Raw genomic sequence first — 27,403 nt, forward strand, 5'->3', positions numbered from 1 at the left:
ACTGTGTGAGGATGTCCATATAAGTACACCTATGCTAGAAACAAAATAATGTGTGTAACCACGTCTGTGGAAGTGACACAGGGCTCAGTGGAACCAGAATTTCTTTCTACTTTCACTGGAGAAATGAGTTGGTCTCACTGGAAAGAAATACCCACATCATTGGTGAAATGAGGGGAGTGATGTAGAAATGAAGAGTGAATCTGCACCATGGCCTCCTTGTCTGAGAACCTCCCTCTTCAGTTAAGTTCCCTAAAGCTCAGCTTTTAGATGTTTCCTGTATGTACCTACAGTCCAGAGCCACCTCCAGCTTACAATTAATTGCCTGTGAGGTGCTCAATGTCCCATTCTTTTATGCAGATTTACAAAGATTAGAACCTTTCTGAGTTTTCCTGTACTTGACCTTTTTTTACGTAATCCGTGGACTGTTTTTCAAAAGCTGTTCAGTGACAGTTTTTAAATGCTATTATCCTAGTGAATCATTGAATATTAGTATTTTTTTTGTAAAATTTTTATTGTAACATTTATTGTAAAAACCCCAACAGTACAAGAATATATTGATCACATACCTTGATATTTCTCCATCTGATCTCGATACAAAGAAGTCACCAATGTAACAGTTGGTGTGATTCTTTAGAGACATTTATACGTGCTCACAAGCACACACACGAGTGCACTCAGGTTTTAGTGAAGTTTTGAATAAATGGAATCAGGTGCAAATTATCTGACACTATTCACTTCACAGTGTACTTTGGAGGTCCTTCCAAGTCCATACACATGCATCTACTAAATGGTTCATGGCTTGCAGAATAGTCTGTATTTTAGCTGAATCCTAATTTCACCCTTGCTTACTGATGGACATTTAGGATGTTTTCATGGAAAAACTTCCAACCATGGGTGTCCAAAACCCCTCTGTTGTGATTTTCTGTTTTGTCCATTTCTCTCACAATTCTCTTTCAAATACTGAAAGTAGTCCTCAGAGTCATCTCTTCTTCAAGCCTACAACCTGATGAAGTGTTGTGATTTCCATCGCTTCAGTGATGTTAGGACACTTAAGAACGTAGATCTTTCTTTTCTTCTAGTTTAAAGTAAGGCATGTTTATCACATTGTTGATGTTACATGAGAATTGAATTTTGCTCCATTTGTGAAGAGGGACATGACCACGGTGTGTAGCTGCCAACTTTAGCTCATACTGGTTGACAGTGTAATGAAGAAGAATGTATGTTTAGGTTGTTGTTGCTGTTTCCTATATCTTAGTTATTAAAATCTGGCCAGTGTACTGCATCATTATACTTTATAATTATATCTTTAGTAATAGTCCCAAATAATAGGTCCATGCCATGTTGTGTTTTTAGAGCTCCATTCCTAAAAGTGGACAGCATATGATTTAGGATACTAATAAGGGCCCCTCTTACTAGTCCTTGTGTGCTCAGTCGCTTCAGTTTTGTCTGACTCTGTGACCCTGTGAACTGTACCTTGTGAGGCTCCTCTGTCTGTAAGATTTTCCTGGCAAGAACACTGAAGTGGGTTGCCTTGCCCTCCTCCAGGGGATCTATCTGAACCAGCAATCGAACCTGTGTTTCCTGTGTCTCCTGCATTGCAGGCAGATTCTTTACTGCTGAACCACCAGGGAAACCCTTGTTAGTCCTTGCTGCTAAGTCACTTCAGTCGTGTCTGACTCTGTGCGACCCCATAGACGGCAGTCCACCAGGCTCCCCCGTCCCTGGGATTCTCCAGGCAAGAACACTGGAGTGGGTTGCCATTTCCTTCTCCAATGCATGAAGGTGAAAAGTGAAAGTGAAGTCGCTCAGTCGTGTCCGACTCTTAGCAACCCCATGGACTGCAGCCTACTAGGCTCCTCCGTCTGTGGGATTTTCCAGGCAAGAGTACTGGGGTGGGTTGCCATCGCCTTCTCCGTTGTTAGTCCTTAAGCTTGTGTTATTAATGCTACTCTTACCCTTTCTGACAGCTGACCTAAACTCCACAAAGCCTCTTCCCAAGACTTTGACATTAAGAATAATGAATAAGTTCATCCTGTTTCTTACTCCATGAGATCTCATAATTTACTGTCCATAAGGATTGAGCAAAAACACTTCCTTTATTATGGACTTAAGCTGTAAGGCTACTTGGGAATGGATACGTTTGTAGCAAAATATGCTGTGATCTCTTTTAATCACTAAGCAGTGAGGCCTCCAGCAGGCTTCTTGTTCTGCTTGGCTGGTCAAGCAAATAATTACAGGTGTCCCACTTCAGAGACACCTGCTGCAGGCTGGTCCATGACCTCCATCCCCCACGTCATCACTGCTCAGCTCAGAGAGGGATGGAGAGCCTCCCCGTGGCTCCTGGCTTCACAGCAGTTCTTTGATTGTCTTCAATCTGGAAATGAGTTTTATAAATTAGGTTAAAAAGTTTCCCAAATATTCAGACTCTATTCTTTCCTCTGGCTGTTGTCCCAATTTCTTCCTTTCTTTTCACGGTTATAGAAGGCACAAACTTGACCAGTCTCCATTTTCTCCCTACCTACCCTCCTTAAATACATGAATTTAGTTTTCCTCTGTATATTCTAGAGAAATTGTGCTGAAAGCAAATTTTTTTCAAATGCTCTCTTCCTGACTTTTAGAAATAACATACAGTCATTGTGGATCACTTGGAAAAGACAGTTGATTATGAAGATACACAAAAATTGTTTATAATGTCACAGAGTAGATATAGGCATATTTTTGTCCTTGGGGTTTTTTGTTTAAGTTTTTTGTTTGTTTGTTTTTGTACTGTGCTTATAAATATAGCAAGATCATTTTCCTTTGCCACTAAAATTTCTTGGAAATAGTTTTTACTTGCTACATTAATTTCATTAATTACTAATTCCTTAGTTTCTAATTGCTCAGTTTTAGAAATTAACAAAAATTTGATCATAATGTTTGACAACATCTCCAATATTTTTGATCAGGTATATTCAGAAAAATGGGATTTCCCAGTCAATACACAATATTGACAGTATTAATGTTCCTGATAAAAATTGCCACATTGCTAAAGACAAAGGTAGAAATAATTTGGATTCCAATAGCATTCTTTGAGTGCTCATTTTGTGAAATGAGCTTTTAAAAGGATTGTCTAACATTTAATTTTTGCTAATCTAATACATTAAAATAACTTTTTGTTCTTACAGTTTATTGTATCTAGGTTGCTAATGGAGTCAGCATGTGTATTAGTTATTATCATTTTTTGTCTGTTAATTGTGTATTCATATAATAGCACCACAATTATGTTCACTGGTTTGTTGCCAAACCTTAGGTTATATTGATTATGTTTATGATAAACAAAATATTGTGTTCAGAAAGTCTTTTACAATAAAATCTATTATGTCCATGTATATTTGCCTTTGTAATCTCCACTTTATCTTTTTCCTCCCTTTTTCTTACCTCCATTCTCTTCATCCTTCCACTTAACTCTGAGATATTAGGCATGTCTATTCATCTTTATAAGCCTCTCAGGAATAATATACAGAGGGTAATTGTAAGGAATAAATATGTCATATTATCATACTATGAAGCACTATGTCTAGCACACTCTATAATTCTGATTGACGTTTGTAGTTTTGTTTCAGATAGCCTCTGCATATTTATTGTTAAATTAACTACTTGGGTTATAATTTATTTTTAGTATATTTTAAAAAATATTTCTACTTTATTATTTTTATTGTAGTAAGGCTATTTATTATTTTGGATATTTTTATCACATATGCAGACATAATGAAATCTTATTAATTCTACTAGTTTTAAAATTGGTCTTTCTAGGTAAAGAATTTTGTCTGCAAATAAAGACAGTTTTTTTTCCCATTATTTTGTGGTGTATAAATGTTTTGAGTCTAGTTGTGCTGATTCTATTAATACTTCCAAACCAGTGCAAAAAAGCAGAGACATTACTTGGCCAACAAAGGTCTGTCAAGTCAAGGCTGTGGTTTTCCCTGTGGTCATGTATGGATGTGAGAGTTGGACTGTGAAGAAAGCTGAGCGCTGAAGAATTGACGCTTTTGAACTGTGGTGTTGGAGAAGACTCTTAGACCACAAGGAGATCCAACCAGTCCATTCTAAAGGAGATTAGTCCTGGGTGTTCATTGGAAGGACTGATGTTGAAGCTGGAACTCCAACACTTTGGCCACCTGATGCGAAGAGCTGACTCATTTGAAAAGACCCTGATGCTGGGAAAGGTTGAGGGCAGGAGGAAAAGGGGACAACAGAGGATGAGATGGTTAGATGGCATCACCGACTCGATGGACATAGGTTTGGGTGAACTCTGGGAGTTGGTGATGGACAGGGAGGCCTGGGGTACTGCCTTTCATGGGGTCGGAAAGAGTCGGACACAACTGAGCGATTAAACTGAACTGAATGCAAAGTAGTCATTGTTATTATAAGCATCCTTGTTTTGTGCTTTTTACTTATGAGGGTGTCTCTAGAGTCTCATTTCTAAGTATGACGGAACAATTGACTTGATGTTTTTTTAGTTATTTTTCCTTATCTGAAGACTCTCAGTTTTGACTGAAATAGCACAACAAAACAAAACCACACTATGTGAGAGCTGTGAGCTTTAGTTCTATTCAGGGACCTTACTGAGGACTATAGCCTGGGAGACAGCTGGTCAATAACTTAGAGGAGCTGTTCCTCCAGAGCTAAGGGGAGAGACCAGTGTCTATATGATCTTGGAGAAGAAGGCACGTGAAGCCAAGCATACATCACAGGGAAGGATTAGTGCTGGCCATGCTGCTGATGCTGCTGCTGAGTTGCTTCAGTCGTGTCTGACTCTGTGCGACCCCCATAGACGGCAGCCCACCAGGCTCCCCAGTCCCTGGGATTTTCCAGGCAAGAACACTGGAATGGGTTGCCATTTCCTTCTCCAATGCATAAAAGTGAAGAATGAAAGTGAAAAGCGAAAGTGAAGTCGCTCAGTCGTGTCTGACCCTTAGTGATCCCATGGACTGCAGCCCACCAGGCTCCTCTGTCCATGGGATTTTCCAGGCAAGAGGACTGGAGTGGGGTGCCATCGCCTTCTCCGACTGCTGGCCATGAGTAACAGGTATCTCAGTTAATAGTTTCAGTGCTCCTCTAGGTATCAGAAGATGCAAGCCTAGGGCTCACCTGATTTTTTTCCTGAGAAATACATCCTAACTATCTAGGGGTCTGTTTTTTCAAAGTACAGAGAACCTCATCTGTTTTTTATCCTGAATTCCTTTCCAGGTGCACTGTGTCACTGCCTTGGTGACATTAGCCAACTGCCTTGGCTAATGACTTGATCATTGGAGAACTGGAGGGTGGGCAACAGTCTTTGTTTTATACTAGTTTTAAAAGAATTTTAATTACAAGAAGTTGATGAATTTTAGGCTTTTCTAGATCTGTTTCAGTTATACGTTTTCTCAAATGTTTTCCAACATTGATGCATAATTAATTCTTCAAATGGACCCTACCCAGTTATGAGAGATTTTTCCACTCATGTACCATTAATTTCATCCTAGTGTTTTATTTAGGGTTTTCACATAAATTATTTTGCTTCACACTTTTTATTTTTAACCATATTTGTTATATGTTACTACCTTTGTTACCCTAACTTTATAAAACAAATTAGATAGTTTTAAATGTTTTGCAAGTTCTGTAACATTTTGTCTATATTAGGAAATAATTTCGTTATAAAAATTTAAAAGCTACCTCTTCCCATTGTATATGAAGCTGGTCCTTATTGGCATATAGTCCTTTAACAACATTTTCTGTCCTCCTTGTTTATTGGACAATTAAACATTTTTCCTGCTTCTTGAATTAACATTGCTAAATTTTTCTGAAAATTATTAATTTCAATGAAATTGTAATGTTAATATTTACAAATATCATAGTCTCCTTAATATTAAAACCAATGTTAGTTATCTCTTCCCCTTTTAATTTATTCATATTTTATTTATTCACTGCATTCATTAGAATCACAAAAAGAGATTGAGTTTCTATTATTGATCAGTATTCAATTCTAATATTTCTGTTTCTTATCAAGTTATTTTTCTTTTACCTTTTTTGGAAATTATTTGATTCTTAAAGATCACCAGTGATTATCTAATATTCAAATCCAGTAACCTTCTCAACTCCCTTTCATTAATTGAAGGCTGGGCTTCCCTGGATGAAACACCCTCTTAAGTTCTGTCTCCTTTCGCTGTTTCTCATAATCTTATTTCAATGTTCCACTTTCCTCTTCCAAACCCCAATGTGGGTTCTCTCCAAAAGCAGCTTCTGGTCCTTCTTTGCTTTGTAGACCTCACCCAACCTTTATCACAGCAAAAAGTCAATAAACCTATATCCTCATATTGACTTCCTTAGTTCATCTGCTAGCATTTCCACTAAGAAGTTTCACTCTCACCTTAAGCTCAAAGTGAAGTCATAAAATTCTCAGAAGTACTTCCGTGTTGTGACTTCCTGATTGCTGACTGTACCATTTCCATTCCTTCTAAATCTTATCCTTAAACCCTGAGGTTATCCAGATCCTCATTCCCCTCCTTCAGCTGCAAAATCTAATACACTCTGCATTTGTGGTTGATGTGGTCTCTAGAAGCATCTTCCACTGGTACTTCCTCCTCTTTATCTGAGAGCACCCAGCTGATAAGAGAGCCTGATGATTTAAGTGAATGTCCAATCAGGAGAGGTTTCAGTCACCCCTAAATTTATTAGTGACTCTCCAGAGGCCTCTTTTTCTCCTTTTGGAAAAAAAAAATTGTCAATACTCTTACCTTGGGATGACTTTCAATTGTAAATCTGTCCTTGTGTCTGTGGGAGATATTGGAGATTTTAATTCAGTGAATGTATTCTCAACAGTGAAATCTTTGCACTGTTAATTTGCCTCTGGTACAAGTTCTCAAGAAAACCTCATACCATCTTATTACACATGCCTCTCCCCAAAAGAGCATTTAAAATTTGGAAATAATGGTGGTAAGAATTTTTTGGTGGTGGAATAGGGATAAACATAATATTTTTTCTGACATCTTTATCATAATGAACTTGAATTGCTTTTACTCAGGGGATGGATACTGTGCCCTCTGTTTTAGTTTAATACTTTAGAGAAAAAAACACAGGCTTTGAACATAGTCACACCTGATTTTGAATGACCACTCTGTATAGTGCAAGTGATACTATTACATTATCATTTGATTTCTCATCTCTACATGGGTGAGGGGGTCATAATTCTTAAATATAAAAGAGGTAACAAATTCCATCTTTCCACCAAAGGGTAGTGACATAGTAAATGCCAAAGAAATGTAGGTATCCTCATTTAAGCACCAGAGAAAGAAAACATTGACACATGTATGTGGACTCTGAAGTTAATTTCATATAATCATTTTATGGTAACTGTGTTAATGTATTTATTGATATCACTTACTGGCTGGTCTTAGGGTAGGACCAAAATGCTTCTGTCTACAGTTTTCCAGACAATCTGTTCCAGGAAGCCTGAAGATTACCTTTTATGGAAGCAGTAGGAGATTTTGACCTCAAAACCTGTGGTCAAGACAGTCAACCATGAAGCTACTTTAAATCTGTAAGGCAGTAAATTCACTGAGATTCTCTGGATACCAGCAAAACGTGTTCTCCATCTTCAGAGGAGGCTGCAAGAGAAGGTGGTTTATGTTGATTCAGTGAAGTTTCCAAACCTAATTCAGCAGTGTTACAAAAGTGGCATGAGAATTGATGGAGAATTTCTACTTAATCTGAGGATTTAACTTCACTAATTTCAATGGTGTTTGCAAAAAAAAAAAAAAAAAAGGTTTATGGCTAGTAATTACTTTTTTAGCTGGTGATGTCTTTTCATTTGCAAATGTGTTTCTGGGAATGTTTGAATGTTGGCTTTTTGGAAAATGGCTTTATTTGCTGCACAAAGGTCATTCTTAAATGTCAAACATCATTTGGTAGTTGTTCATGTTTCATGTTTTTTAATGTCTGAAAGAATATTTTTTTCAGACTTGTTTTTGAGGTTAACCTAGTGTTTTGAGGTAGTGGGAAATTCTGGTTCTCTGAAACCATAGGGTATGAAAAGAACATAGAGCATTGTCACAAGTGAAAAATCAAGTTCTTGTGTGGCTCAGTCCTGACCTTTACAAGTGATTAACAGATTGCTTGTCTGGTAAAAGAGTTCAGTTCTTTCTCAGCCATTTACTAAGAAGAATTGAGTACTGTTGTGAGAATTTAATTCTTGTATTAAAATTGGAGTCAGAAAAACTTTACAGTCTGTAGAGGAACCAAAACTAAAGCCTTTCCACTCTCAGTAACTTAAAGATTGAATATATAAATTCCTCTCATTTTTTAATGTGCCTCTTCCAGAGTGAATCTAATGTGGCCTAGTACTCACACTTCTAAATTCTTCATTGAAAATATAAATGCTTCTCTTTATTCATACTTAAAAAAGAAAATTTTGTTAGACACAAATTAAAATGACTAATATTGTGAAGGGTGAAAATTTTAGGAAAGGAGCAGTATGATATGTTACTTACTATTAAAATATTTCCATTATCCAAACATGTTAATGACACTATAAGATTACACTTTTGGGGAGGCATCTTAATATTAATTCACAAAGTGAAACTGTTAATTTGACATATTTTCCTTCCCATGGTGTATCATGGAAAATCCACAAAGCAATTGGAAGGGATCTGCAGCTGAGATTATAAAAGCTCTGAGCAAACATTAGCCTGATTATGTATTCCACCATGATTAACACCATGAAACCACATATTCCAACTTAGGAAAATAAGCCATTCAAAGTGCAAGGATATCAAATTAATTTTAAGTTAGAAAGGGTTTATATTAACTATATGGCCTTATACTTGAGAGCCTGCTGTGGTCATCGATTATATGTGACTTTTTTAATCCCAGACCCCAAACACCTTCAACTGTATAATGATGGACAAGTCAAGTAATCTCTTGATACTTCATCATTTCAATATCTAAAAGGGAACTAGAACTTAACTCATGATAGCACTTAAATAGAGTAGCTAACTTGTTGGAAAGAATTTGAACAATATGGCAGAATGATCTGATGTGGATGGACCCCAGCCCTAATGAAAACTCATAGAAATGCTGAATAAATGTGGGATAACAAACATGAGCCATCCTGAAAAAAAAAAAAATATATATATATATATATATATATATATATATATATAGGTATCCATAAAATACAGCAGCAATAATAAAAAGACAAAAGTGAGGTATAGGGTCAGTTGGCGCTTTTGAGTGTTTTGGGTCATTATAAGCTCTAGATGGTTAAGAATTTATGACTTCAATGTTGCTGCATGGAGAGGAGAGTATGCTCAGCCAGCATAGGCTCGGGGAAAAAAAAAACAACTGTGTAAAGCTGGAGGCCTCACTGAATTCCCTTTTCTATCAAAGGGAGTTTAGAGAAATTTTATTCAATAGCTGCAGGAAAGAGTGAGAAAGAAGCTTGCCTTCCTCAAGAGCCTTGGTGGGAAGAAAAAAGGTACCTCCACCCCAACAAAAGAAGCAAACACTAGCACAGGCCATGCAAGTATATGATGCATGGTTTTGTGATATATCAACCTACAGCCAAGAAATTTATGGCTGTGAAGGATATTTTTACAGTGAGGATTATATGAGTTTCATGGAGGGGGAAAGTGCTGTGCAAGATGAGCCCTCAGTAGAAATAACACAGAATCATACAAAATAAAATACAGGAGAAAGCAAAAACCATGCAGGAGAATCAGCAGATGTAATGCAAGGAGCACACTCTGAATGAGAAAACACACAAGCAAAATCTTTAAATAGGCCACAAAACAGATATGTTTAAAGTGATTTTTCTAAAAGAATAGAAATAATAAAGAAGAAATACAGAGCAACATAACAGAAAATAGATTTAGAGGATGTCACCCAGAGCGCAGTAAGATTAAGATCATGATACTCAATAATAATAGCTTTCTCTCCTTTCTCTGTTTTTCCTCTCTGTCAACATTGCAACATACTTTGCAGTCACTTACAAGGCACATGATACAGTGATGGACAAGACAGAAAAGACTCCTAGTCTTATGAAGCTCACATTTTAGTGGATTGTTGGATACAGTTATTAAACAAAACAGAAACAAACACAATACAGATAATGATAAGTTCAGTGAAGAATTAAAATCAGGTCTTAGAGAATGACTGTATTTGTATTTGGTGATCAAGGAGAACCTCTTGGAAAATGGTGAGATTTTAACTAAGAATTACAAACTGGAAAAGGTCAGTTTTCATTCCAATCACAAACAAAGGCAGTGCCAAAGAATGTTCAAACATTCTACTATTCTGTATGACTCTACTGCACAATTGCACTCATCTCACACGCTAGCAAAGTGATGCTCAAAGTTTTCCAAGCCAGGCTTCAACAATGTGTGAACCATGAACTTCCAGATGTTAAGCTGGATTTGGAAAAGGTAGAGGAACCAGAGATCAGATTGCCAACATCAGTTGGATCATTGAAAAAGTGAGAGAATTTCAGAAAAACATCTACTACTGACTTACTGACTATGACAAAGCCTTTATTGTATGGATCATAACACACTGTGGAAAATTCTTCAAGAGACTGGAATATCAGACCACCTGACCTGCCTCCTGAGAAATCTGTATGCCAGTCAAGAAGCAACAATTAGAACTGGAGGTTAGAAAAAGAAGTTAGAACTGGACATGGAAAAACAGACTGGTTCCAAATCGGGAAAGGAGTATGTCAAGGCTGTATATTGTCACCCTGTTTATTTAACTTATATGCAGAATATATCATGTGAAATGCTGGGCTGGATGAAGCACAAAATGGAATCAAGATTGCTGGAAGAAATATCAATAACCTCAGATATGCACAGGACGCCACTCTTATGGCAGAAAGCGAAGAAGAACTAAAAAGCCTCTTAATGAAAATGAAAGAGGAGAGTGAAAAAGCTGACTTAAAAACTCAACATTCAAAAAATGAAGATCTTGGCATCCAGTCCTATCACTTCATGGTAAATAGATGGGGAAACTATGGTAATAGTGACAGACTTTGTTTTTTTTTGGTCTCCAAAATCACTGCAGATGAAATTAAGCCATGAAATTAAGAGATGCTTGCTCCTTGGAAGAAAAGCTATGATGAATCTAGACAGCATATTAAAAAGCAGAGGCATTACTTTGCTGACAAAGGTCCATCTAGTCAAAGCTATGGTTTTCCAGTAGTCATGTATGGATGATGAGAATTGGACTATAAAGAAAACTGAGTGCCAAATAATTGACGCTTTTGAAGTGTGGTGTTAGAGAAGACTCTTGAGAGTCCCTTGGACTGCAAGGAGATCCAACCAGTCCATTCTAAAGGAAATCAGTCCTGAATATTCATTGGAAGGACTGATGCTAAAGCTGAAACTCCAAAACTTTGGCCACCTGATGTGAAGAACTGACTCACTGAAAAAGATCCTGATGCTGGAAAAGGTTGAAGGCAGGAGGAGAAGAGGGTGACAGAGGATGAGATGGTTGAGTGGCATCATCGACTCCATGGACATGAGTTTGAACAAGCTCTCGGAGTTTGTGATGGACAGGGAAGCCTGGCATGCTGCAGTCCATGGGTTTGCAAAGAGTTGGACACGACTGAGTGACTGAACTGAACTGAAGAATGACAAGAATGAAACAACCATGAAAAGATCAGAAAAGTTTCCCAATTAAAGAAATCAGTATATGTTTTAGGCAATAAAAGGTCAATATGGCTGGAACATGGTTAATCATAGGGAGAAGAATGTGAGATGGTTTTTTGAGATGTAGGCTGGGCAGATTACACAGGCCTATTAGTAAGACCCAGAGTAAGGAGTTTAGATATTATTCTAAGAGTTGGAAAGATATGAAATGAACTTAGAGAGGAGGTTTACATTATCTGTTTTACCTTTTAAAAGGTCTGCCTTTCTGCCATGAGGAGACTGCATGGTGAGCAGAAGTGGCGGTGGAGAAGAGGCAGTTAGACAGTCATTGCAATGGTCCCAGTGCGAGAAGCTAGTCGGATGTGTACCTGTGTGGTGATGGTGGCGCTCAAGAGACCTTGACAAGTTTGGAACATGGTTTGGATGGACACAGGACAGTTGAAAAATTGACAGAATACATGACGTTTCACATGTTTCAATGCCATTCTCCCAAATCTTCCTACCCTCTCCCTCTCCCACAGAGTCCATAAGACTGTTCTATACATCAGTGTCTCTTTTGCTGTCTCGTATACAGGGTTATCGTTACCATCTTTCTAAATTCCATATATATGCGTTAGTATACTGTATTGGTGTTTTTCCTTCTGGCTTACTTCACTCTGTATAATAGGCTCCAGTTTCATCCACCTCATTAGAACTGATTCAAATGTATTCTTTTTAATGGCTGAGTAATACTCCATTGTGTATATGTACCACAGCTTTCTTATCCATTCATCTGCTGATGGGCATCTTGTTGCGGAATGGGGAGAATCATAGATTCTAGGAATCAGAGATACATTCCTGTAGAGAACTGACTAGTCACACCACTAGTTAAGCTCCTCTGCTAGTCAACACTTTGGTACTTCATGTGGACACTCACTCCTTTTTATGGACTCTGAGTTGTCAGAAAATTCTTCCTATGGATTTGACCCTTTCCCCTGTATTCTTTCTTATTTGTTCACTTATTTTTAATCCTTCTGCACATGGATTTACAAATATTCAAAGAAAATCACTGTTTCTTCCTGAATTTTTTCCCAAGTTAAGTATACACAGTTTTTTTTTTTAATTATTATAAGAATCTATTTTTATCACATTTGGAGCCCTATAGTTCTATAGTGAAGTTAGATGGTTTCTCTTCTCTAAAGCACCTTATCCATTAGTTCTCTAAAGCACCTTATCCATTAGGCACTCAAAATTTATTTCCAAAATGAGACTATAATTTTTGAGAAAATTCTCACTGTTTTTTGACACTCTGAGCACTATTCTTTCCACATATTATACTTTACCAGTATTTCCCTTTTAAAAACACTAATGGCCACATCTGAATATAAAGTGGACCAAAAGTTCTGAATTCTATACTTTAAAAAATGCAACAAAAGTTTAAATTGAGATTTGGCACAGCTATTTTACAATGTTGACTCATCAGACTTTAGTCATCAAAAACCCCAGTATATTCACTTTAAAATAACTTGTTACGCCAGGTGTATGCCAGCCTAGAAGACATATCCTGATATAGACTTCTGGCAAAGGAATAATAACTTATATAATACATAGATTTGAAGAGATATTATAATTAATTGGAAAACATTTAAAAACTTAAAGCTACAGCACTAAGATGACATTGTTTTTCCTTCTGAGAAGCAAAATTTTAATTACATCTCCCACTTAAGTCTTGTTGGAGCAGTTTGCAATAATTAGCTAATCAGAACTATTGTGCTCTGTGAAGGTTGGGGTCAGGGAAGAAGAAAAAGCCCAAAACCAAAATCAGAAAGAATTTAGCACATAAGAGATGCCATCCTTAATTCCCTTTGCCAATCCTTGGCCACTTGGCCACTTAGCCACCAGTTCAGTAGAACCCAGCAATGACTAGTAAATAACTTTAGATTCCCTTCTATATCAGGGTGGTGTTTGCATTTGGTACAGAAAGTACAAAATCAGCTGAGAGACTGTGTATAATGGATATTATAGCATGAGCCATATATAAGAGCCCAATATAAGAATGTCAGGTTGTAATCCTAAAGTTACCATCAATATGTTTCCAAATTCTCCATCCTTTCAAATGCTAGCTTTAGTGTAATTTTTAAGCAAACACGTGGCTTGATCTTCTGCCTAATTTGCAGCTATAAATTTATTATACTCTCGATATCCCGAGGGATGTTTTGAGGGAGGGGTTATGTGTGTTCCTGCCTGTTCAATCTTAGATGTATTTAGGCCATTGCTTTGTATTTTGTAGGTGGGGCTGTTCTTTATTCTGCCCCTTGCCAACCTCAGTGTGAAATCAATCTTTAATTTCTGTAACACCTCTTTTTAAATATTACAAATATAAGGTATATGCTTTTAATAAAAGTTAGTTGTAGTGTAGAAGGATTTTATTTCACAGTATATACCTTTATACTTAAATATCACTGTTATTAAAATTGCTTCTGATATTATTTCCATGTGGAATCTCACAGTTTCCTCCTGCGGTCTCAGTTTTCAAGCATTTTCTGGATGGTTCTCCCCTTACTCTTTAATCCTCTTTTTAACCTCACCTCCTTCCTCTGTTTTACTCAGGAAGCCTCACCTTGTCTCCCTGGGAGCCTCAGTAAAGTTCAAATTATTACTTGTTAATATGCAAACTAATCTCTCTCTTTTATCACTGTCAGTTTTCCAGATTTCACCTTAGGGCTTATCTTTACGTAATCAAACTGGTTCATCAAGAAATTTTTGATAACTCTAAGAAAATTTTCTGCATTATTTCTAGTCAACTTTTATTTTATTTTGCTCTTTATTTATTCATGAATGATTTATCCTGAGCACCATACGTTTATTTAAAAATAAATTTGGAATGCATGTCTAGGACCAGCTCTCACCAAGGTGGTAATAAGCTTGTTTTCATATATCCTAACTGTATCACTATAACTAGGAGGCACTATAGTGTGGGTGGCCTCAAGATGTAGATCAGCCTACAGGAGTGGGAGACTGATGGTTGTTTTTCCAAAAGTGATACCAGAGTCTGTAGGAATGGGTGGAATTTCTCAAGGAGAGAATGTTGAGGGGAAGACTTAGCTTTAGAGGATGAAGATTCACTAAGGCAGTGAAGGAAACAAAGCAGTCAGGAGGAGGAATAAAATCAAATCGTCAGCTTTGCAAACCAAGGGGGATGAACATTTTAGGAAAAGTTGTGCGATGGGGCAGAGTGGGAGGGTGTCAAATGCTGGAGGAATCAAGATGAATGTGACAGTTTCTGAGGCAATTGCCTTTCCAGAAAGCGGTTTCATTCAGGGAAGGAGGCTTGAAGTCAGATTGCCTGACATTATTGGACGAGGGGAGAGTGGAGAATCAGAGGACACTCTTTTGAAAGGTTTATGTAAGTAGGAGAGAGAATTCTTCAGAGAATGACATGGAAAGTAATATGGTTTGCACTTAACTTTAATAGTCAGAAGTCAGGATTCAGTTTTCTCAGAGGATGCTCTTAAGGGATACAGAGAGGCTGGAATGCAAGCAAAGGGCAGCTTGCAGCACCTTCAAACCTCCACACCAGATATGGACAGAAACCAAGAAAAGGGGAAGTTGGCTTAAGAGAGAATTGCTGAGTATGCTCAGTTAAAGGGCTGGTCCTTGTATGGAAAGGGAACAGAGTTCCAAGTAAGCTGAGTGAGAAAGACCCATATCTAGACATGCACTGGTAAAATTTCAGAACTCCAATGATAAAAGGAAAAATCTCCAAAGAAACTTCCAGAAAGAAAAGCAGATTCTCTTGTATGTGTTACTGTCTTAGTCGTGTCCAACTCTTTGCGACCCCGTGGACTGTAGCCCACCAGGCTCCTCTGTCCATGGAATTCTCCAGGCGAGAGTACTAGAGTGGGGTGCCATTTTACCAGTAGACATCTCACAGGCGACAATGGATACCCGCATTCTGTGTACAAGTTATCGTCAGTGTTCACTGAGGAAAAGCGATACTCAACCTCGGGAATTCCTGGTGCTCCAGTGGTTAGGATTTGGTGCTTTTCACTTCCAGGGTCCGGGTTCAATCCCTGCCTCAGGAACTAAGATAAAAATCCTTGACCTTAAGTTTCTAGGTCTAGTAAAACCAGCATTCAAATGTGACAGCCAGATGGGTCAATGTTAGACCATTCTCTGTTAAAAGAGGTACTTGAACAGAATTAAGCAAATCTAAGAAAGGAAATCAACACAGAAACTGATACTGAGAGTTAGATTAAGTTGAGACTAATGAGAGTTAGATTAAGTTGAGACTAATAGTCAAGTCTAATTATTGAAGAATGATGTACAATAATTTGAAAATGAATATGGAAAATAATGATACATGAGTATCAAGACAGAGGAGCATGGATGACACATTAAAATTCTTGTCTTGGTTTGGGAAAGAGTACAAACACTAATTAACTATAGATATTGATTTAAAGCTTTATTTAAGTACATGTGATAAAATTGGTGAACACCAATAATTTAAGGATATCTAAATAAAAACTATTACAGTGAAAATTGCTATCAATCCAAAAGAATTAAATAGGGGGAAAATGAAAAAACAAGAAAATTTGCTAAGTAAAAAATTTAAGATATAAGAAATAAGTCCAGTATTATGATAAATATGATAAATTAAGATGATTTTATTTCCTACTAAAAGGAAGAGGATCAATGTGATTTTTAAAATACAGCTATACATGTTTTATGTAAGATATATGCTTAAAGCAAAATGATACTGAAGAGTAGAAAACATATGGAAAAAGATGTAGCAGACAAAGGTGTTAACAAAGCAGCAGTAACAGTATTAATATCAAGCAAAATTGGACAAGGAGAAGCACTACTCAGGTTGAAGAGAGATGTATGTTGAGAGATAGTAGACCAAAAAAAATCTAACATTTTCCCTCCCTGAACTATGAGTTGTGAAGTATTTTGGGGAGGGGAGGTGACATCAAAACTGTGTCTATGGCTCCTTCCTCTGAGAGCAAACCTTTGATGGCTGCATAAATGTAAATGTATGACCCCGTGAAAATAGAGAGGCATGCTATAATGAAGCTATATTTATGTCTTCTTGGGTAGTTTACAAAAATAAAAGCATTTAAGAGGTATAATATAACAATAGTGAATGGAATGAGGAAACAAGCATTTTCGCATAGTGCACATAAAGACTAGATCCATGTATAACAAAATCAATTAAAATTGAAAGGAAAGAAAGCTCTGGGATAATAGAAGAGAAGCCAAGGAGACCACAGCATGATTTTGGACATGGTAACCTGGCTTTTGTGTCGAGTTTTCATCTCAGTGATCTCTTAATCATCCTCCATCAAATGATACGGATGAAATATTACTTAAATTCCCTTTATCTGCAGCAGTTTATGAATGAAACAATGATTTTAAAAGTTATGAATCTGACTAATGTATTTTTGACCACTTATAATGAAGCTGTCCAAGGACTGGCTAATAAATTTAATATTTATGTAAGACTTATAAGCCTTGTATCTCATACTAGGAATAACTATAAAATTTTCTCTCACAAAAACAAATTCTTGTCTGTTAAGTTCATGTCTGTGTATCACCAGTGTCTAGAGTCCTGACTGGATTATAATAAGTGCAAATTTAATGTTTATTAAATGAATGGAATGTATTAGTGCTCAGAAGCCTTTGAAAACATATTGTCTTCTAAAGAAAAAAAAAAAAATCCCTCTCCAATGAGGATGCTGGCTACAGCTTTCCAAACTGCATAATCTGAAGCCTCACATGCAAAGTAAACCTTGCTTTAGTGCTCAGACATTCATCCAGGGAGAAAGGAGAAGCCCCAACAAGACTGTGGGAGGGGTGAAATCAGGTATCCAGTCAAACCCCATACGCACCAGAGACACTTGGAGGGCTCAACAAAACCTTGTATGCACCAGGACCCAGGGACCCCATAAGAGACTGAGCCAGACCTGCCTTTGAGTGTCTCCTGTGGAGGCACAGGTCAGCAGTGGCCTGCCACAGGGACAGGGGCTCTGGCTGCAGCAGACCTGGGAGGTGTGGCGTGTGGCCTAAGTCCTCCTGGAGGAGGTTGCCATTAGCCCCACTTTAGAGTGACCAAGCAGATGACCCACAAACTGAAGAACAATTGTACCAGAGAAGTTCTCACACTGTTGTGAAAGTTCTAGGGCCCACAACAGATTTCCCAACCTGGGGATCTGGCAAAGGGACTGAGAACCCCCAGGGAATTTGACTTTGAAGGCCAATGGGATTTGATTACAGAAGTCCTACAGGACTGCTGCTGCTGCTGCTAAGTCGAGTCCGACTCTGTGCGACCCCATAGACGGCAGCCCAACAGGCTCCTCCATCCATGGGATTCTCCAGGCAAGAGTACTGGAGTGGGGTGCCATTGCCTTCTCCACGTGCAGGACTGGGGAAGCAGAATCTTGGAAAGCACAAACAAAACCTTGTGTGCACCAGGACCCAGGAGAAAGGAGCAGTGACCCCACAAGAGACTGAGCCAGACTTGCCTGTGAGCATCCAGGAGTCTGTGGCAGAGGTGTGGGTCAACAGTGGGATACTGTGGGGTCAGGGGTACTTAATACAACAGTCCTGGTCTAAGTCCTTTCGAAGGAGCTGCCATTACCACCATTACCTCTACCATAGTTTGGCCTGAGGCCAAACTACAAGAAGGGAACACAGCCCCACCCATCAACAGAAAATTGGATTAAAGATTTATTGAGCATGGCCCTGCTCATCAGAGCAAGACCCAGATTCCCCCACAGCCAGTACCTCCTATCAGGAAGCTTCCACAAGTCTCTTATACTTATCCATCAAAGGGCAGATGAATGGAAACCACAGTTACAGAAAATTAACCAAACTGATCACTTGGATCACAGCCTTGTCTAACTCAATGAAACCATGAGCCTCACTGTATAAGGCCACCCAAGATGGATGGGTCATGGTGGAGAGTTCTGACAAAATGTGGTCCACTGGAGAAGGGAATGGCAAACCATTTAAGTATTCTTTCTTTAAGAACACTGTGGACAGTATGAAAAGGCAAAAAGTTATCAAATGGAAAGATGAACTCCCCAGGACAGTAGGTGCCCAATATGCTACTGGAGAAGAGTGGAGAAATAGCTCCAGAAAGAAGGAAGGGGCTGAGTCAAAGCAAGAACAGAGCCCAGTTGTGGATGTGACTGAAGATGGAAGTAAAGTCTGATGCTGTAAAGAACAATATTGCATAGGAACCTGGAATGTTAGGTCCATGAGTCAAGGTAAGTTGGAGGTGGTCGAACAGGAGATGGCAAGAGTGAACATTGACACTTTAGGTATCAATGAACTAAAACGGAGTGGAATGGGCGAATTTAATTCAGATGACCATTATATCTACTACTGTGGGCAAGAAGCCTTTAGAAGAAAAGGAGTAGCCATCATAGTCAGCAAAAGAGTCTGAAATGCAATACTTCGGTGCAATCTGCAAAACGACAGAATGATCTCTGTTTGATTCCAAGGCAAACCATTCAGTATCACAGTAATCCAAGTCTATGCCCCAACTACTAATGCTGAAGAAACTGAAGGTGAAAGGTTCTATGAAGAACTAGAAGACCTTCTAGAACTAACACCAAAAAAGATGTCCTGTTCATCCTAGGGCACTGGAATACAAAAGTAGGAAGTCAAGAGATACCTGGAGAAACTAGCAAGTTTGACCTTGGAGTACAGAATGAATCAGGGCAAAGGGTAACAGAATTTTGCCAAGAGAACACACTGCACATAGCAAACACCTCTTCCAACAACACAAGAGATGACTCTACACATGGACATCATCAGATGGTCAATACCAAAATCAGGTTGATTATATCATTTGCAGCCAAAGATGGAGAAGCTGTACAGTCAGAAAAAACAAGACTGGAAGCTGACTTGGCTCAGATCATGAACTGCTTATTGCAAAATTCAGACTTAAATGAAGAAATTAGGGAAAACCACTGGACCAATTCAGGTATGACCTAAACCAAATCCCTTAATGATTATACAGTGGAAGTGAGAAATAGATTCAAGGGATTAGATCTGATAGACAGAGTGTGCCTAAAGAACTATGGACAGAGGTTTGTGGCATTGTACAGGAGGCAGTGATCAAGACCATGCATAAGAAAAAGAAAGGCAAAAAAGCAAAATGGTTGTCTGAGGAGGCCTACAAATAGCTGTGAAAAGAAAAGAAGTGAAAGGCAAAGGACAAAAGGAACTATATACCCATTTGAATGCAGAGTTCCAAAAAATAGCAAGGAGAGAGAAGAGAGCCTTCCTCAGTGATCAATGCAAAGAAATAGAGGAAAACAATAGAATGGGAAAGACTAGAGATCACTTCAAGAAAATGAGAGATACCAAGGGAACATTTCATGTAAAGATGAGCACAAAAAAGTACAGAAATGGTATGGCGCTAACAGAAGCAGAAGATATTAAGAAGAGGTGCTAAGAATACACAGAAGAACTATAGAAAAAAGATCTTCACGACCCAGATAATCATGATGGTGTGATCACTCACCTAGAGCCAGACTTCTTTGCAAAGTCAAGTGGGCCTTAGGAAGCATCACTACGAACAAAGCTAGTGGACGTGATGGAATTCCAGTGGAGCTATTCCAAATCCTGAAAGATGATGCTGTGAAAGTGCTGCACTCAATATGCCAGCAAATTTGGAAAACTCAACAGTGGTCACGGGACTGGAAAAGGTCAGTTTTCATTCCAATCACAAAGAAAGGCAATGCCAAAGAACGCTCAAACTACTGCACAATTGCACTCATCTCACAAAGTAGCAAAGTAATGCTCAAAATTCTCCAAGCCAGGCTTAAACAATACATGAACCATGAACCTCCAGATGTTCAAGCTGGTTTTAGAAAAGGCAGAGGAACCAGAGACCAACAACCAGAGACCAGGAACCAAATTGCCAACATCTGCTGGATCATCGAAAAAGCAATAGAGTTCCAAAGAAACATCTATTTCTGCTTTGTTGACTATGCCAAAGCCTTTGACTCTGTGGATCACAATAAATTGTGGAAAATTCTGAAAGAGATGGGAATACCAGACCACCTGATCTGCCTCTTGAGAAAACTGTATGCAGATCAAGAAGCAGCTGTTAGAACTGGACATGAAACAAAAGACTGGTTCCAAATAAGGAAAGGAGTACATCAAGGCTATATATTGTCACCCTGCTTATTTAACTTATATACAGGGTACATCATGAGAAATGCTGGACTGGAAGAAGCACAAGCTGGAATCAAGATTGCTGGGAGAAATATCAATAACCTCAGATATGCAGATGACACCACCCTTATGGCATAAAGTGAAGAAGAACTAAACAGCCTCTTGATAAAAGTGAAAGGGGCAGGTGAAAAAGTTGGCTTAAAACTCAACATTCAGAAAACTAAGATCATGGCATCCAGTCCCATCCCCTCATGGCAAATAGATGAGAAACAATGGAAACAGTGACAGACTTTATTTTCTTGGGCTCCAAAATCACTGCAGATGGTGATTGCAGCCATGAAATTAAAAGATGCTTGCTTCTTGGAAGAAAATCTATGACCAACCTAGACAGCATATTAAAAAGCAGAGATACTACTTTGCCAACAGTGGTCTGTCTAGTCAAGGCTATGGTTTTTCCAGTAGTCATGTATGGATGTGAGAGTTGGACCATAAAGAAAGCTGAGTGCCAAAGAATTGATGCTTTTGAACTGTGGTATTGGAGAAGACTCTTGAGAGTCCCTTGGACTGCAAGGAGATCCAACCAGTCCATCCTAAAGGAAATCAGTCCTGAATCTTCACTGGAAGAACTGATGCTGAAGCTGAAGCTTCAATACTTTGGTCACCTTATGCAAAGAATTGACTAATTAGAAAAGTCCTGCTTTTTCGCAATGGGTTTGCCACCAGGACACAGGTGTCGTGAAAACCACCATTAAACCTAAGCCAAAATGGGAAAGGAGAAGACCCACATCAACATCGTTGTCATTGGGCACATAGATTCAGGGAGGTCTACCACGACTGGCCATCTGATCTACAAATGTGGCGGGATCGACAAGAGAACAATTGAGAAGTTCGAGAAGGAGGCTGCTGAGCTGGGAAAGGGCTCCTTCAAATATGCCTGGGTCTTGGGCAAACTTCAAGCTGAACGTGAGCGTGGTATCACCATTGATATCTCCTGGTGGAAATTTGAGACCAGCAAGTACTATGTTACCATCATTGATGCCCCAGGACACAGAGACTTCATCAAAAACATGATTACAGGCACATCCCAGGCTGACTGTGCTGTCCTGATTGTTGCTGCTGGTGTTGGTAAATTTGAAGCCGGCATCTCCAAGAACGGGCAGACCCGTGAGCATGCCCTTCTGGCTTCCACCCTGGGTGTGAAACAACTATTGATGGCGTTAACAAAATGGATTCCACTGAGCCACCCTATAGCCAGAAGAGATATGAGGAAATTGTTAAGGAAGTCAGCACCTACATTAAGAAAATCGGCTACAACCCCGACACAGTAACATCTGTGCCAGTTTCTGGCTGGAATGGTGACAACACGCTGGAGCCAAGTGCTAATATGCCATGGTTCAAGGGATGGAAAGTCACCCGTGAGGACGGCAATGCCAGTGGAACCACCCTGCTTGAAGCTCTGGATTGCATCCTGCCACCAACTCACCCAACTGACGAACCCTTGCGTTTGCCTCTCCAGGATGTCTATAAAATTGGTGGTATTGGTACTGTCCCTGTGGGTCGTGTGGAGACTGGTGTTCTCAAACCTGGCATGGTGGTCATCTTTGCTCCCGTCAATGTAACAACTGAAGTGAAGTCTGTAGAAATGCACCATGAAGCATTGAGTGAAGCCCTTCCTGGGGACAATGTGGGCTTCAATGTCGAGAACGTGTTTATGGAAGATGTCCGTCGTGGCAGTGTGGCTGGTGACAGCAAAAATGACCCACCCGTGGAAGCTGCTGGCTTCACAGCTCAGGTGATTATTTTGAACCATCCAGGCCAAATCAGTGCTGGATATGCACCTGTGCTGGATTGTCACACAGCTCACATTGCTTGCAAGTTTGCTGAGCTGAAGGAGAAGATTGATCGTCGTTTTGGGAAAAAGCTGGAAGATGGCCCTAATTTCTTGAAATTTGGTGATACTGCCATCGTTGATATGGTTCCTGGCAAGCCCGTGTGTGTCGAGAGCTTCTCTGATTATCCTCCCCTGGGCCGTTTTGCTGTGCATGACATGAGACAGACAGTCGCTGTGGGTGTCATCAAAGCAGTGGACAAGAAGGCAGCTGAAGCTGGCAAGGTCACCAAGTCTGCCCAGAAAGCTCAGAAGGCTAAATGAGTATTATCCCCAATACCTGCCACCCCAGTCTTAATCAGTGGTGGAAGAACGGTCTCAGAACTGTTTGTCTCAATTGGCCATTTAAGTTTAAGAGTAAAAGACTGATTAATGATAACAATGCATCGTAAAACCTTCAGAAGGAAAGGAGAATGTTTTTGTGGACCATATGTTTTGTGTGTGGCAGTTTAAGTTATTTTTAAAATCAGTACTTTTTAATGAAAACAACTTGACCAAAAACCTGTCACAGAATTTGAGACCCATTAAAAAAGTTTAATGAGAAAAAAAAAAAGAAAAGTCCCTGACGTTGGGAAAGATTGAATTCAGGAGAAGGGGACAACAGAGGATGAGATGGTTGAATGGCTTTACCGACTTGATTTACATGAATTTCAGCAAACTCTGGGAGATGGTGAGGAAGAGAGAAGCCTGGTGTCCTGGAGTCCATGGGGTTGCAAATAGTCAGATAAGACTGAGCCATTGAACCTCATTCACCCAGGGACCTGTTCTGTTACAGTCCAGGATTTTTGACTTCCTTAAAGGAATTTGTTAGAGGCCAGACAAGAAATTCAGGCAAACTTTATGGGGGCCCCTGCTGAGTCAGAGGGTTGGGAAAAGAAACAACAGTTTCCCTGCTTGCTCAGAAGGCGGGTCGGGGAGTCAGCTTTTTCCTTATATGGGGTGAGGGAAGGGGTGTGTAGAGGAGTCCACCCACAGAGGGGCTTAGGTGCTTTGCCCACCCCTTAGGTGCTGCTGAGTGCAGGGGCATATATGGTACCCTGCTTTTGCTTCTGATACCTGGTTTTTGCTCCAGTCTCTTCAAAAGTGGCAGTTGGGTTTTTCCACCTCTTTGTATCTTTGGGGTCCAGAATTTGCCTTAAATGTGCATGCACACAGTTACTTTTAGTCCCATACAGTTTCTTTGTGTTTTGTTACCCAAGAGAGGTGCATCCAGGTGTAGCATTGCAGCAAAGCATTCCAGGCCCCAGGCTTGTCTCCATTCCACACTGAGTGACTTGAGCAAAGGTATAGAAGCAGCTACAGCTCCATGTTTTCCTTAGACTCTGGGGCCTGTTTTTTCTGAGCACCCCAGGCAAACTTGGCACAGCCTCTAGGCCTCTGGGTCTGCTGAGAGATGGCCCACAGGTCCATTTGCCAACTTTTGACCTGAGAAAATGATGCAGTTTTAGTGCTTCAGAAGACCTCAGAAACCTGTTCTAGAATCCCCTTTTGCAAGAGGAGGAAGCAGGTTAAGAGAAGCTCAGGTGTGATGCTTAACAGAAGCTGCTTCTGCTGGTTGACCATTCACTTGTCCACTGCGACATTAAGTTGCAGCTTCCACCTGAGTTTCAGTGGTCTTCCTTCTCTGGAAGTATATGAAGCACTTCTTTGATGCTGCAAATTGTTTTTAGTTCTCTTTTTGAATGCCTCTTGGGCTTCAATACTGATAAGGACAACCTATGGAAACAAGTTTGAATATATGTTAATTGATTATAAGGATAGTTTTTATCCTAGAAAAATTCTGAAAATATCATTCACATGTGTTCACATATCCCTTAAAAATAAGCTGTGTTAAGGGATTAGTAAAGATAGTATTATATTATTTTTAGAAATAATTATAAACACTCTATGTACATCTTAATCATTTTCATTAAATAAGTCAGTTTTATTATTTCGGTAACTATGTATACAATAATGCTTTAAACTAAAATGTAATAAAATGTAGAACTATAGCAGTAGATAAATGGTAAAACGTGAATAGAACTATTTACTTAAAAAATAGATTATGTAGGAACAAAATAGGTCAAAAAGTGTAAATGTCAGAGGAAATGCTCTTTTCTTACTTCCAGATACAACCTTGAGATCATGTGAATCAAGTGAATGTAATTAAGTGCAATAAAGATGTTTCTGAATTATCAGTGCTTATGAAAAAAAAAAAAAAAACAGTCATTTCATGGAATACCCACTATGTATATATATTGAACTGTTTTGGTCAAACAACCACTTACCTAATCTTTTAACTTTCAGTTGTAATGTTGAATGCACTAATTCTTTTCATGGAGTATCTTATTAAATTATTTCTTTCAGTAAATATGCATAGGGTGATATTTCTTTCAGTTAAACTATTCTGTGCTCTACTGTTAGAGTGGGCTTCCCTGGTAGCTCAGCAGTAAAGAACCCTCCCACAGTGCAGGAGACGCAGGAGACTCGGTGGTTGGATACCTCAGTTGGGAAGGTCCCCTGGGGGAGGGAATGACAACCTACTCCAATAATCTTCCCTGGAGAATCCTGTGGACAGACGAGCCTGGCAGGCTGTAGTCCATAGGGTGGCAAAGAGTCGGACACGACTGAAGCGACTGATCACACATGCACGTATATTGTCATAGTAAATGAGATTGAACTTCAGCAAGTTGATAAGTCCCAAATGGATATGAGCTTTAATTAAAAAATCATAAAAGGGAGGAGGGAGGAAGGTTCAGGATGGGGAACACATGTATACCTGTGGCAGATTCATTTTGATATATGGCAAAACCAATACAATATTGTAAAGTTAAATAAAATAAAATTTAAAAAAAAGAAAAACCATAAAAAAATCTTAAAGGTTCTTAAACATTTTAAACAAATACATAATATATAGATTATATAATATGTATAATATATAAGTATGTACATAAAGGTAGCATCTATCAAAAATATTATACTAAAATGTGTGACTTTTATAAACATAAACTTTTCTATAAAACACTTTTCCTGTAAGCTTTTGGAGCATTGAAATGCACTCTAATTGCCGATGATTTGGACCCCAAAGATGTACTCAGCCTGCAGTAAGCTGGGGCTGGCCAGCGTTCTGTGTGTCCTTCTGGTTCTTATCTAATGGGGGTACCCCATCTATCTGCTCCTCTACCCTTAGGAGCTGCCAGAAACCTGTCCGTCGAACCTGACCCTCTGCCCAATCACAGATGGTTGTATGTGGACAATTGCAGCCACTCTTCATAGTTTATGCTGCCTCTAATTCTTTTTCCCTACAGTCTGCTCTCCATTCTTCAGTTACCATAATCTACCTAAATGCAAATCAAACCATGATTTCTCACTCATTGCCTCTAAAATCCTACAAGAGTTTCTCGTTTTATTAGATAGAGATACTTTCCAGGGTTCTTCATAAGGCCCGAAAAAGGCTTTCTGTGTGCCTGATTCCCTGTCATGTCAGAGAGGTTGGCAGAAAGCCAGTCAGCCCTGTTATTGTTAGGAAAATACAGAAATGGTTCATCCAGGGACAGCCCAGTTCACTTTCTTTTCATTCAGATTCCCTAAGATCTTATTGGGTCACATTAGCAATAAGATTCATTTTACCGTATGAGGGGTTTAGTTCCCTACAAAGGTGCTGGAACTCACAGCATAGCATCTTATTTTGCCACTGCTGTGCTAAAATGTTAAATTCTGATGCAGGTCAACAAGAAGAGATGAATACTACTAGTTTGATATTGGAAGTAGAATTGCTTTTATTATTTATGTGTTTCTATATTTATTTTAAGCCTTACTATGGCTCAGATGGTAAAGAGTCTCCCTGCAATGCGGGAGACCCGGATTCTATCCCTGGATCGGGAAGATCCCACTGGAGAGGGAAATGGCAGTCCACTCCAGGATTCTTGCCTGGAAAACCCTGTGGATGGAGGAGCCTGGCAGGCTACAGTCAATGGAGTCACAAAGAGTCAAACACAGCTGAGCAACTAACACACACACTATATTTATTTTACTCATCTCCAACAAATATTTTTCAAGCAAATCACTCCTGATAGTTTATAAAAATTCAACTTATCTTAGAAAGAGATGAGATCATAAAATGCAATTGGATAATATATACTAACTAAATATTAACAAATAATTCCGACATTGATGATTTCTTACATGGAATTGTGTACCCAATTTACTAACATTTCCCAGAAGTCAGAGTTAGTATAAAAATAATGATGCAAAGGTTTATACCCCAAATGTCCTGGAATCATTCTAGATAAGATGCTTTATAATATAATTTTTGAATACATGTTTGAGAAGAGATTTAAAAAATCTATTATTATATGTAATTATTTTTCAAAGCTTGTATTTGGAAATACAGTAAATTAAAATATATCATTGTTGTCTAAGTATCGATACTAAATATATTTGACAATTGTTTCTATAAAATAGTTTGGGTTTTGTAATTTAAAAACTTAAAACACCTGATCATTTTTAGTTTTTCTATGGACATACTAACAGCATACCCTTTGATTATACTATCTTTTATCCAATTTAGAAGTGCTGTAAAATCACCCATTTACTTAACAGAGAAATGGCCAATGTTGAAAAGTATCATTTCTGTGGTAGTATTTTCAAAAGCAAGATTCTATTTTTATAATAAACAGCATCTTGGTTCCTATAACCAAGTATCTGA

The 27,403-nt window shown here is 38.8% G+C and overlaps 1 protein-coding gene and 1 pseudogene across 2 annotated transcripts in view; both read left to right on the forward strand.

The window, feature by feature from the left end:
* ADGRB3 (adhesion G protein-coupled receptor B3) overlaps positions 1-27,403 on the forward strand; it is an 886,492-nt gene that overhangs the window by 309,187 nt on the left and 549,902 nt on the right. The window lies entirely within an intron of this gene.
* On the forward strand, positions 21,578-23,191 carry LOC107132748 (elongation factor 1-alpha 1-like; annotated as a pseudogene).

Source organism: Bos taurus, chromosome 9 (assembly GCF_002263795.3).
Source record: "Bos taurus isolate L1 Dominette 01449 registration number 42190680 breed Hereford chromosome 9, ARS-UCD2.0, whole genome shotgun sequence".
NCBI classification, from domain to species: domain Eukaryota; kingdom Metazoa; phylum Chordata; class Mammalia; order Artiodactyla; family Bovidae; genus Bos; species Bos taurus.